This window comes from Xenopus laevis, chromosome 8L (genome assembly GCF_017654675.1).
Source record: "Xenopus laevis strain J_2021 chromosome 8L, Xenopus_laevis_v10.1, whole genome shotgun sequence".
Lineage (NCBI taxonomy): Eukaryota > Metazoa > Chordata > Amphibia > Anura > Pipidae > Xenopus > Xenopus laevis.
In genome coordinates this window covers 33,055,421-33,067,966 of record NC_054385.1, presented here as the reverse complement: position 1 = coordinate 33,067,966, position 12,546 = coordinate 33,055,421, and the positions used below count along the sequence as shown (strand labels likewise).

At 41.4% G+C, this 12,546-nt stretch overlaps 1 long non-coding RNA gene across 1 annotated transcript in view; it reads right to left on the bottom strand.

Annotated features, from left to right (window-relative positions):
* The window catches only part of LOC121397009, a 396,274-nt gene that overhangs the window by 239,464 nt on the left and 144,264 nt on the right, over window positions 1-12,546 (bottom strand). Inside the window, exon 3 of the long non-coding RNA XR_005963331.1 lies at window positions 8,266-8,432. This is a non-coding gene — a long non-coding RNA (uncharacterized LOC121397009). The remainder of the gene's footprint in view (window positions 1-8,265; window positions 8,433-12,546) is intronic.

The following is a 12,546-nucleotide window of genomic DNA, read 5'->3' as shown; positions in this document are numbered from 1 at the left end:
TCTAGAACACAAACATATGTAATTAGAACCAGTGTAGGATCAGTTACACTACATGTGTTACATGGCACTGATACACACTTTGTTAAAGTAACCATCTCTGAACTAGTTAAACAAATGCCATACCCTCATTCTTATTTTAGTTTTTAGTCTAAAGACAAAAAAAAACCCATGAACATTTTGAGCTTTGCAATCTAAATTAAGGGACAGGTAAGGGAACGGACAAGGGATTCCTAAGTGCCACCCCACCTGCCCTTATTAATATAATAAAAGGCAGTGCTGTAATCATGGGGGGAGCACAGGACTATGTGCTCCATTGTTTAATGCATACACCTGCAGGGCCAATATCTAGTAGAATGGCTTTCAATAACTTCCTTATCACTACCCATAGCCCTACTATTGGGTTACAATAAGGGGTCATGGCATCAGCTGAACAAAACCAAAATGGAACTCTCCATAGCAGGGGAAATACAAGAACAAACCTGCAAGGCAATCAGAGGGCTTAGCAAACATCCCTTAAATTTATTGTACAATTTCTATTTGTGCCCATGCGATCAGCATTATCTTCACTGTCAGAGTTATGATGGACATCAAATTGACCATGCCATGTCTCCTTCATAGAGAGGTGTGGAATGCAAGCCTATAATATGCCTTACTATCTCATATAAATAAATACATAACTAGTTGCTATCTTTCATCTCAGTCCTCCATTTACACCATTCTCCCCACCCCCCCGTTCTAATGACCCAGGAGATCCATTGAAAAGAGATCCAGAAAAACCTGGAGAGATGGAAACTATGGATAGGAATTTAGGTAGCATTCCCTTTTTATTGGTGCTTGCATCACGCTTCGATTGACTGTAGTGCAGTATATGATCATCTCCTAATTCAAGTAATGATAATAACTACACTTCAGTTGGAGCTTCAGACTAAATTGCTTTGCTGAACCCTTGGCTATAGTCAGTCAGTGAGGGCTCCAAAGACTTGGCCTTCAAGGCAGAACATTTTGGCATGTCTCCCAGCTCCAGATACTCACTCACACACACACACACACAAATGTTTAAATAAGGGCAAAATTGTGAGTGTAATCACTGCTAATTTAATTACATTGAAGTGTCCCTCCAGCACTGTGAAAAACAAATGTGCACAAGGTGGGCCCCATAACTCAGCAATGTGCAGGTCCTGACAGTAATAGAGGCAGGAATCCTATAAAACAGTCAGCGGAGTGAAGGATTGTCAGGAACAGAGTGCTCTCCATCACAGAATCCAGAACACCCCCAGCCAGAATCAGCCCAGGGACCATGGGAGACGGTTTCATAGGCAGCGGCTGATGAACCATTAAAAAAGCAGTAACTCTGTGTTAATTGCAGGAGGGCTCAAAGGAGCATGTCTATAAATGCTATTTTTAGCTTTGCTGCCAACTTCCCTAATGATTTTTAAATATTTCAGGGCTCTTGAGTAGCGTGAAGAAAGAAAGGGGAAAAGACAAACATTTAATTTTAATGTGCAAAAAAGTTCAGCCTACTGATATATGGTGATGAAGCATGTTCTAAGTGACCCTCCTGGAACTGCTAATTTATCACTTGATTGAAAGGGCCCAGATCAAACAGGAGGTGATTATTCACCCAATTCAGTTCACCAGGAGCCGAATAACCTGCTGGTATGTATATATGTATGGAGTGCAGGCAGAAACTTACACAAGTACAGGCAGGAATTAGAAATGCCTGGTTGGAACAGACTTCATGAACTAGGACTTGAACCAGGAATTCTGTGCACTTGATCAGCACTTAAAAAAATATGATTGCTGTACTCCTGAGGTATGGAGACAGCAGAATACTCCTGCCATCGATGCTTACTGCTGAATGGTGCAAAACTGTTTGGGGGAGAGACAAGTAGGAGCGACAGTGCCAGGTCCTACTTTATTGTGAACCCTGCACTGATACATTTTTATATGGAATGGGAAAATAAAGAAATTATATTTTTCAAGAGGCAGCAAATGCAGGAGTGTATATTGTACGGCAAGATGGGCCACCCCTGGTTAAAACCCAAACTACTGTAACATCCCTACTTGCTCCACTTTGCACCATCCCCTTTATAAATGAGTACTGTGACACCAATGCATTAGCTCTCGACACCCTAACAGGAGTGGGAGAGAACATAGTTCTGCCTAATAGTGACCCGATCACTCACCAAAATTAGTCAAGTAAGGTTTTTAATGTAGAAAGGAAGGAACAGAGTTAATGATCTGTCTAAATCCCCCAAAGTGCCACACAAACCCATTGGGGTTACAAGAGATATCACTGAAAGGGGGGCCAGCAATTCCCAGGGATATGAAAATCAAATATTCCTTATTTTTCTTTTTCAATGCCTCCTTCTGTTATCACAGAATAAAGAATGCATGGTGCTGTATTTATGTTAACATATGTTATGTGTGGGAGACTCTTTTTCAGAGCAAACTGACCCATTTTTATTCTGGCAGCCAAAAATGTTATACGATACAAGCCAGTGGAATATATAGCAGCTACAAATATCCTCTTCCAGTATCCCCTTTAAGCAGGATTAACACTTGGGTTAACTCCCCAAATGTGATTGTACAAAGCTTAGCCAGACTCTCCTGACCTCTATGGATAAAGGTATGTGCAGAGAGAGATGCATACAAATCTGGGTGGAGTTCTCTAACTGCCCTTTCAAGAAAGAACAGAGAAAAGGAATATTTTCTTAAAGGGAAAACTTGCCATAAATACTTCTTGTATCAGTTATCAGTATATGTAATAATACATACGTAAATACGTAACCTGGTGCACAGAATATTTCTTTCGTGTATAAATGCCATTTTTCATATTTTCTATGTACTTAACTGAAACAATATAAAAGATACCCAATCTGTTGAAAACTCTGGTGTATAGCTACACTATGGCAATTCTCTTATATATACAACTTTACACATACCATACATAAAAGTTTTATACAAAACTCAGTCAATGCTCTCATATTGTGTACCGCATTTGTGAAATTTACACTGATACATTATTGTTGCCATTAATTGATCCAGATCTGTGAATTCTGTTGCCAGTATTTTTACTATAGGACAGCAAGGTGCCCATCTCTAACCTCAGAGAAGAGGTCTATGGCAGAACTAATCCACAATATGGATAATAAACTAGGTAACATTTAAATCCATGGACTGTTTAGATTCCTTTAATATTTGTTTGTTTTCTTTAAAGCTGTGCAATGGTGGGTTTGAGGCCACCTAGTCCAAGTCAAAGCTGAGACCTTGTCTTTGTGGTTCAAGTCAATATCAATAGTGGGGCAGGTCAATTCAAGAATCAATTCAGAGCAGAAGACCGAAACAAGATGAAACCAAGACAAAATCCATAAAAATTTGGTCCTGGTGTCAATCCTACAAGCTGTCTTGGAACCTAGCAACATTCCTCTGAAGATTAAGGGCCGTACTATGGTACAACTTGGAGAAACTGGGATTTACAGCACAAAAGAGGATATATTTTGAACAATGAGGACTCTTGCTGGGCCCTCTGTTCCAGGAGCCATTGAGTCTGCTCTCTCTATTGTTACACCATGGTGCTATAGCAGAGCAATAAATGTATACAGATCATCACATGGTAGTAAAGTACGTAGTATGCCATATGGTGAAGAAGTATAAAAATATACATTTTTAATAACAGACCTTAGGTAGGATTAAGTCATGTATCCTTGAGAAAACACTATGTTATTATTTTCAGTTCTTTAAATAATGCTCTTTATTTGCTTGGCTGAGCTTATTCCGGGCAAATCTCTGGCTTGCACCTGCTCCCATCTGATTAAACAATATCACTGTTTGATAAATTACAGCAGAGTCTTCCCCAATGCAGATAAGATTTGCCAGTGAGTGTGAAGCATGAAGATCTCCAGGAATTCAGCAATGAGACAGATAAGAAAAGTAAATTCTGATATACTATCAAAATCAGAAATGATTGGAAAGAGGCCATTAAACCATAATATCTGAAACCAGGAAGCTTCTCAGTGTGCATAGATAAGCTGAATAGGAAATTATAGGTACAAAGAACTCCTTATTGCTTTTATTTGCTATGGGGCTAGTCACCTAGAGTGGCTTAATGCAATGCAGTGGATGGGGGTTGGAAAGGACTAAGGGTCAATTAATATGCAATATTGGATGAAGAATGCATTGGCAACCCTTAATATTTCAGAATGTCCAGCCTGAAAATTCTTTAGAGTCAAATTTTGGATGAGCTTTTTTGCACTCCGCATACCACAAACTCTAACTGCCCACAAATCTGTTCTACATGATATTGCAAATACACTACTTGATATTCAGAAAGGAACAGAGCATACCCCATTGTTCAACCCTTGTACAAGATATCCCTGGTTTAAAGCAGATACCTAGAAGGAACCTGTGAGCCACCCTACGAAAAGATGAAGGAGTTGGCATGTCTTTGGTTAGAAGCAGAAAAGCCACACATGAAAAGAAGGTTCTCACTGACGATTTGGGGGACGTAGACCTCTGAGAAAAAAATATTTTAGGTGTGTTTTGCCAAGAGCAGGAATCAAGTATTAAGCCCACTTAATTCATTTGCCTCTGCAAGACACAGCAAAGGTGTCACTCTACACAGGTATGGGACCTGTCATCCAGAATGCCCTGGACCTGATGCTTTCCAGTGAGGGGGTCTTTCCGTAATGTAGATCACCATACTTTTAGTCTACTAAAAAATCTTTTAAACACTAATTTAACCCAACAGGATAGCTTTGCCTCCAGTAAGGATTAACTACTGCAGTACCAAAAGGCCCAAAACTTGCTTCAGCAGTGACTTCGTTGGAAGCCTTTGCTTGGTTGTTTGAAAGGTGTGGGGGAAAAATTGTGTACCTTATATTACACTTTAAAACCTCTCCCATGTTGTGGCCACCCTTAAAATGACATGACAAATAGGCACCGATATGTAATAGCCAGACATAATGTAATTACACCATTGTTAATTGAAAATACAGTTAATTAGATATCAACACTAATATAATAAAAATATATATATTGATAGCCAGCCCATGATGGATCTCCTTTAATTAAAAAATACATTCCAATGAAATGACATATCTGAATGCATGGATAGGAAAGCTGGCACCTCTTTGGCTGCTTATAAAAAGCTGGTATAACTGGAGCTATACAGTGTGGTTTCTCAAACTGCCAACTATAACACATGGATATTTGAAAAGACGAGCAATGATCTCAGAGCCTAAAAAACACTGAGTGCCGGAGAACTAAGCTTCCTGGCTCTTGAAAGAATGTGATTGAAAGATGTGTCTTATTTGTAGAACAATCTTATTGGTTCCAGCAAGCTTACACAGCATTTAGGCAGATTATACCCAGAACTGATTTACAAGCTATAATAATGTCGGAACATTTTATCCTATAGGGTAGGTTTTTAGTAACAAAATCAGAAATGTTTACAGGAAAAAGGATTTCTTATAGTAATGAGAGATTGAGTAGATGCACAGAACAAAGGACACATTTCTTATGCATTAAGAATACTGTAATTTGTGGCGTTGTTGGAAGAAGGGATATTATCCATGGGGGACGATATTGGTAACTGGCACAAAAGGATGGATTAGGATTCCTGTGCAATTATAATAATCATAAAGATATTATATCTGAATGTTAACATTTTTTGAAAATCTTCTGTTATCCCATCATTCATCTAACATTTTGAGAAGGAGGGTAACATGACTTTCCCTTGTCTCCCAAAAAAAAGTGTCTGGTCTCTCCTTCACCATAAACAGGACCCAGCTCCTTTAGCATGGGCTCTTACTGGTCCCTCCCACAGCTGTGAGGTCTACTTCTCCCATTGTTACTTAACTGATTCAAAATGGTAGAAAACCAGCCTGGAGGTGTTTTTAGGGTCGGCAATAGTGATGGGCGAAATTTGTCCCGTTTCGCTTGGCCGCAAATTTCCTGCAGAATTTGCAAAACTGGCAAAAAAATCACGAAACAGCGATTTTGAAAGTTGACACCGGCACCCATTAAAGTCAGTGGGCATCCATTTATTGTCACAGGCGTCTAAATTGGCACTGGTGTCAGAACCGTCGCCGGCATCGAAAAAAACTTTGACGCTGGCGTCGAAATCGTGCCGCCAGCAAATTCTCCACAAATTTGCATCTGGTGAATAAATTCGCCCATCACTAGTTGCCAACGCTCATTGGCGGACAGTCCAGACAGGGGACAGAATGCTGATGTCAAGGGTGAGGTTATAAGGCAGCAGCTGATGGATGAATTGCGTGTCAATTGGAGCCCTGTCCAAGTTTCAGACTGGCAGTTTGAACCTGGCAGCCCATGTTAAAACCAGACTCCCTCTAGCAAATAACTAGCAGTAGCACTAGAGTAAGACTGGGGTACCTGACTCAAGGGCCCACCACTCAGCCACCACTGTTCCCCCAGCCAAAGCCACTCCAACTCTGCTGTGCTACTTACTTCGCTATCTAGTATAAGTTAATCTAAAACAACTGGACTTGCTGAGTAATTACTTATACTAGATATACCATGGAAGTAGATGGCAGGGCACAGGGTCGGGCCCATCTGTATTTTTCCTGTTATCCTGGTGGGCTTGAGTAGCACCACTGAAAACTTCAAGAAGAGGCCTTGACTGGAGGCCCACACAGAGGAGTTACCTCCACTAAGGACTGCTGTATACAAGGTGCTTTGGTTTCTATGTTCCTCCCTGAGAGAAACACAGTGATTGAAATGCTCTCTGTCATTTTCTTCCTATTAATTGAACTGTAAACACATTTCTCATGACAAAAACTGGGGTCCCTGCCTAAGGACACTGATCTAAGCATTTATTTTATATAAATGTTTTAGGAAACAACAATTCCAAGGCTGAAACTGTTGTTCGGCAGCAAAGTTACCAATCCACCACACCACAGAACCAGCAGTTATTGTCTTAACGTTCCCTCAGTTGTTTGGGAGAAATAAACCACTCTTTCCTTCATGGTGAGCTATTTTCTTTGGAAGGAGAACAACCCTATCAGGGCACCCTCCACTCCATGGGGCCCACATCAGACTGACAGCAGTAACACAGCACAAAGCTGCTGTGGCTTTGGGAGGTACACCATAAACAGTGGGGAGAATAGGGGGTCAGTGCAGAGGAAGAAGCCTGGTAAACATTTTGTCATGGGCTCATGGGGTTTTAGTTATGTTACTCTGAAATATGGGTGTTGCATATAGTCTGGGCATAACATGTTGCATTTGGGGTCAACATCCTATTCAGGGCTGTGTGATGCCATAATTTACACTAGCATCAAGCGTGTAAACAATTACAGGGAGTAGTTACCCTTTACAACCTCATTCAGAGCTAATACAGTTGCTAAGAATGTGAATTTGGAAGAAGAGCTTGAGAAAAACCAAAGGAAACCAGATGGAAATAAATATGTTTGAGTTACAAAGTGACTGTCAAGAATGCGCACAACACTACAATGTGGGTCAGGCTAAATGGCTCACTATTTAACAGATTGTATCTACACAATCACAATATTTAAATGAGGCCATAAGTATAAAGAGCTGCTTTTTGTGTGTGCGTTTAAAATGAATGAACGCCAATAAAACCACAAAGTTGTGAAACGATATTGTTGTTCCCCTGGGAAAGCCCCAACTGCCCAGCATGACCTCCACTCCCAGCCATACAGGAGCTGGTACAAGTGACAGGAAAATAATATCTCCATCTTTACATAAAGCTTAGGAATCCCACTGGGCCAGTCATTAGACAGCAAATAAAAGGACTTCTCTATTTCAGTTTTGCCCAGTCTCTCTAATTGGCCTGGGCACAGCAGGGGAAGGGAGGCATCCCGCTGGGCACCTGAACTCTGCCCTCCTACACGTTTCCTCTCCCTTGTCTCAGTAGGCAAGGCCACTGTGTGCAATTTTACCTTGAAAGGCCCTCTGACCCATTCTCAGCAAGACTGGGAAGATGTGAGGTTTATAGGGGAAAGCTTTTGGCACAGAGAAATGGTGTAAGTTATAAGTCAGATTTGTGCAGTGAAAGTCCAACAACAATAGCCACTTGCTTTCCCCAGCCTTCAATAGTATATTATATAAAAGCCTGTGTTATTGTATATCAGCCGGGCACCTAGTCTGATTATTTCTCCCAGCAACAAAACTGCAGCGGCTCAACCTTCATTAAGGAGAACCGTTTCAGGGTGCAATTAATCATTCTGATCATGTGGCTACACACTGCAAACAACTGTGTAAAGAAAAAACAGCTCATCTTACCTGTTCTTCCCAGCGCGGTCACATTTGGATGCCTCTTATCATTTATTTTACTGTAGCCCCGCGTGCAGATGTTGATGGAAGGATAACTCAACGCACTTTTGTGCAGCATTCTAATGCAGGACTGCCAACAATATATTGTCATTGTTCTGGTTTGGTTCTTAAAAATCCTGAAAATAAGCATAAACCAAAAAATTTTATATATTTTTCTCCTATATTCCTAGTACAGGTATGGGATCCGTTATCTGGAAACCCTGTATCCAGAAAGCTCAGAATTAGGGAAAAGCCATCTCCTTTTACTCTGTAATAATAAAACAGTAGCTTGTACTTGATCACAACTAAGATATAATTAATCCTTATTGGAAGCAAAACCAGCCTATTGGGTGTATGTAATGTTTACATGATTTTCTAGTAGACTTAAGGTATGAAGATCCAAATTATGGAAATATCCATTATCCGGAAAACCCCAGGTCCCGAGCATTCTGGATATCAGGTTCCATACCTGTAGTATAGAAATACTCTTTCTAAGTACTATTTAAAACAAAGCAACATAGAAACACAGTATAATTATGATGACATACAAAACTAATAATAATTCACAAAAGCCATGAATATCCTGTAAATAATTCTCCTGGCAAAAACACATGAATGTTCAACACTGTGGAGTTAATATACCAAAACTTATTGAAATAACAGTTTAGTAAATTGCCAACGTTGAGGCAAATGTTCATTTTTGGGGGAAAAACATCCAATTTAACATTTGTCACTTTAGTAAATATGCCCCAGTGTGTTTTGCTGCAAAGGTCAATATATTAACACCTTTTATTTGGTTCTAAGAATCATTCTGTTGATCTCATTGCAGTTGTGTGCCCTTGTGTATTTAATACCTGGAAGCAATAATATTTGGGTCCTTAGGGCAGGAAGAGTTGGGTCATTCAACACAAGTTTGGGAACGTTTCTTTAATAGGGTTGGTTTTACATAATATGGGTCAGAAATAGTATTTACTAGCCCCCATCAAGGGTCAATTTGGGGAACTGAAATTATTATTTAATAATTTATGACTAAGTGCAAGACATGAAACAAGTCAAGCGTTTTTTAGCCATGTTTCAATAAAGAGAGGAGGTGTATATGATACTCTGGTGGTCTGATGAGTGCACCTATCTGGATTGAATGTAAATTGTATTTGAAGGATATCCCTCATGTGTTTAATGTTTTTTCTTATCAAATAGGGGTTCCAGCCTTCCTGCATTGTCAGGGGGCCTCCTCTAATGTAGGCCCTGGTCACTAATGACCACAGATCTGGGCTGCCGTACAACCATCCACATTGTAATCCATCATTGCTCGCCTGCCTTTATAGTCTTAAAAATATAATGCCAATGACTCACTCTTCTGATTAACCAACACCTCACATTATAGGCAATTTACTGATCACATTTACATGTGCCGAGTTCCGATTAGACATTTATAAGCACTCGCAATGTAGCCATCAACTGCATCCCACCTCTGCCACGCCAATATATCTGTCTGCACCATTGTGAACAACGTGTAACAGAGGCGCTGAGACTGTTCTTGTGTAATGCTTAATGACGAAGATCTTATATCACCGTTAAATATTTTATTGTGAAACAGTGGTGCAGTGCTAATCAGAAGTGAAGAAAATATCCATCGGCAGTGGCTCACCGGCCGCTCACGCTGGCACGCTCGTTTCATGTCTCCTGCAAGTGTTTTCTTTTCATAATTCATCTTTTAAATTATAAAAGGAAAGTAATGAAACCGGATGTTGTGTATGTATTAAAGAAAAGCTGTTTTAGTCTATAGTTTTCTAAAGTCATGTGCAGCCTAATCCTTTTGAGCAGTTTCCAACATTATCTATCATTGTATCATAAAGCAGAAGACAATTCAACAAAGAGAAAGCCACCTGCCCACAAAAGTTGTTTCCGCCACGCTCAAGTGTCACCTTGACTCTAGCATGGAGCTTTGGGCTAGTTCCTTTGGGCGAATAGTTATAGAATACATTTAGACATTCCTTCTGTTTTATCCTCTCCCTGCTGCTTGTATATACAGAAGCACAATACCTCTCATTACTTATTCCAGTCGTTCAAAAATGACTTCTTTTTGTCATGGTAACAAGTAGACAGGAGAGGTAGGGGGCGATGAGTCTCTGATCTGGCCTTCCCTGGCTGCATTAGGCAAACCTTCTAGACACTCCAATTAGTGTATCTCAGGGCATAATACAGGGCACGCTCCAGTGAGAGGAGCCTTGGAGGCACAAAACATAAAAAAAATGAAGTGTGGATCATTATGACTAATTCCTACAACCACATAGAAGGCAACATTTGAAAATGAGAATTCCAGCTGGGACAGTGCATTGCATGAGACTTGCACTAAGTGAGATGAGAGTACCACTTCTATAGATGACATTCTAAATAGACATGATTGTTATAAGATGGCATACAGTATTCCCTTCCAATCAGTAGAGCTAAAAGAATGAGTAAACCCTGGCAACTGTATTGTGTTGGAAAGTGAATACACTCTGTGGACTGTAGGGGTTGCACGTTATTCAGTCACCTTTGCTAAACAGAGATAAAGATGACAAAAAAGAATTGATAAAGACAATAAGTAAAGGAAACATTAACACATGGCAAACATTAAAACTGACCACATATCTGAATAAATTGATGAGCCAATTCACATTAATCTGATGTGCATTCTACAGGTGGCCATACATGGGCAGATTTAAGTTACTGATTCAGCCTTTAGACCAAGTTGGCTGCTTATCTGCAAATAAATGGGGCTCTTGGTGAAGCTACCCAATCAATATCAGGCCAAAATTCTGGCAGATGTTGATAGGGCAGGTTTAGGGGCAGGTCCTTGCCCTAAAAGTCACTATTCCTAGGGCCAAATGATCGTATTAGCCCAGGGATCCACAACCATTTTAACCCGTGAGCAACATTCAGAAGTAAAAGGAGTTGGGAAACAACACTAACATGAAAAATTTTATTGGGCTGCCAAATAAGTGTTGTGATTGGCCATTTTGCAGCCCCAATGTGGATTGTCAACCTACACATGAGGCATTACACCTGGATTCTATGCAACCAGAAATTGCCTCCAAGCCTGGAATTTAAAAATAAACACCTTCTTTGAGGCCACAGGGAGCAACATCGAAGGGCTTGGAGAGCAACTTGTTGCTCACGAGCCACTAGTTGGGTATCACTGGATTAGCCCAACATCGCCATGTTTGGTTGATTAGGTTTGCTGACTTCGCCAAACCAAACCAATTGAGCTGATCGTATGGCCACCTTAACTATATACACTGAAGAACAAGAAAGAGACTCAGAAACCCTTGAAAGCATGATGTAAGGACTCACCCTGGTGGTCTAGTGGGCAGGGGTGCTTCACCAATGAGGCGAGTTGAGGCTGTCGCCTCAGGCGGCAGCGCCCTACTAGCTACCAGGGGCAGCAAAAATGCTGCTCCTGGTACTTTAAGAGCAAATTTCAGGGGGAGGGGGGGCAGCAGCAACTGCTGCTGCCTCAGGCGGCAGAGGGGCCAGGAGCGCCCCTGCTAGTGGGCAGCAGGGTCCACCGCCACTCCTTCGGCATGGACGCCCGCTGCTCCTTTCTCCTCCGTGTTGTGCCCCTATGGCATGCGCACCGGCTCGCTGCCTGGTTTATGCGCCGGCATGATGATGTCATCGCACCTGGCACGAAATTCAAGCAGTATAAAAGGGGATTTCAAGTATCAGCACACTGCTAGTTGTTAGGTTCAATTAGCGTGTTCCTGAGTGTTATATTCTTTGTTAATCCTATTGCTCTTTAGTGTATTGACCCTTGCCTGCCTGTGACTATTCTGACCTCTCCAATCCTGATCCTTTCCCTGTCCACTGACTATTCTACATTCTCCAATCCTGATTCCAGCCTGTCTGACGATTCTCTGCTTGCGCTGGCCCGGGCTTGCCTGTTCCTGGTGGTGTTCTTCCTTCCAGTATCCTGGTGAGACGATTGTGCCCCTTTGCTCGTCCAGAACCATTAGCTTAGCTCCTTTCTCTATTAAGACCTGGCGGCATCCGATTAGACGAGGGCTCCTCCCAAGGTCAAAGGCGGCAGTAAAAGGCAGAAGTGAGAGCCGAGACCAGGGAGCTTAGCACTGGTTCTGGATATAGGGTGCCAGACGTGACAGGCCCATGAGACGGAAGAAAATGGAAGAAGCTCCCGCTATTCCGCAAACCACTGAACTGCTGTACTCGATCCTCCTCCAGCGCCTTCATGAACAAGAGGGAAAACAG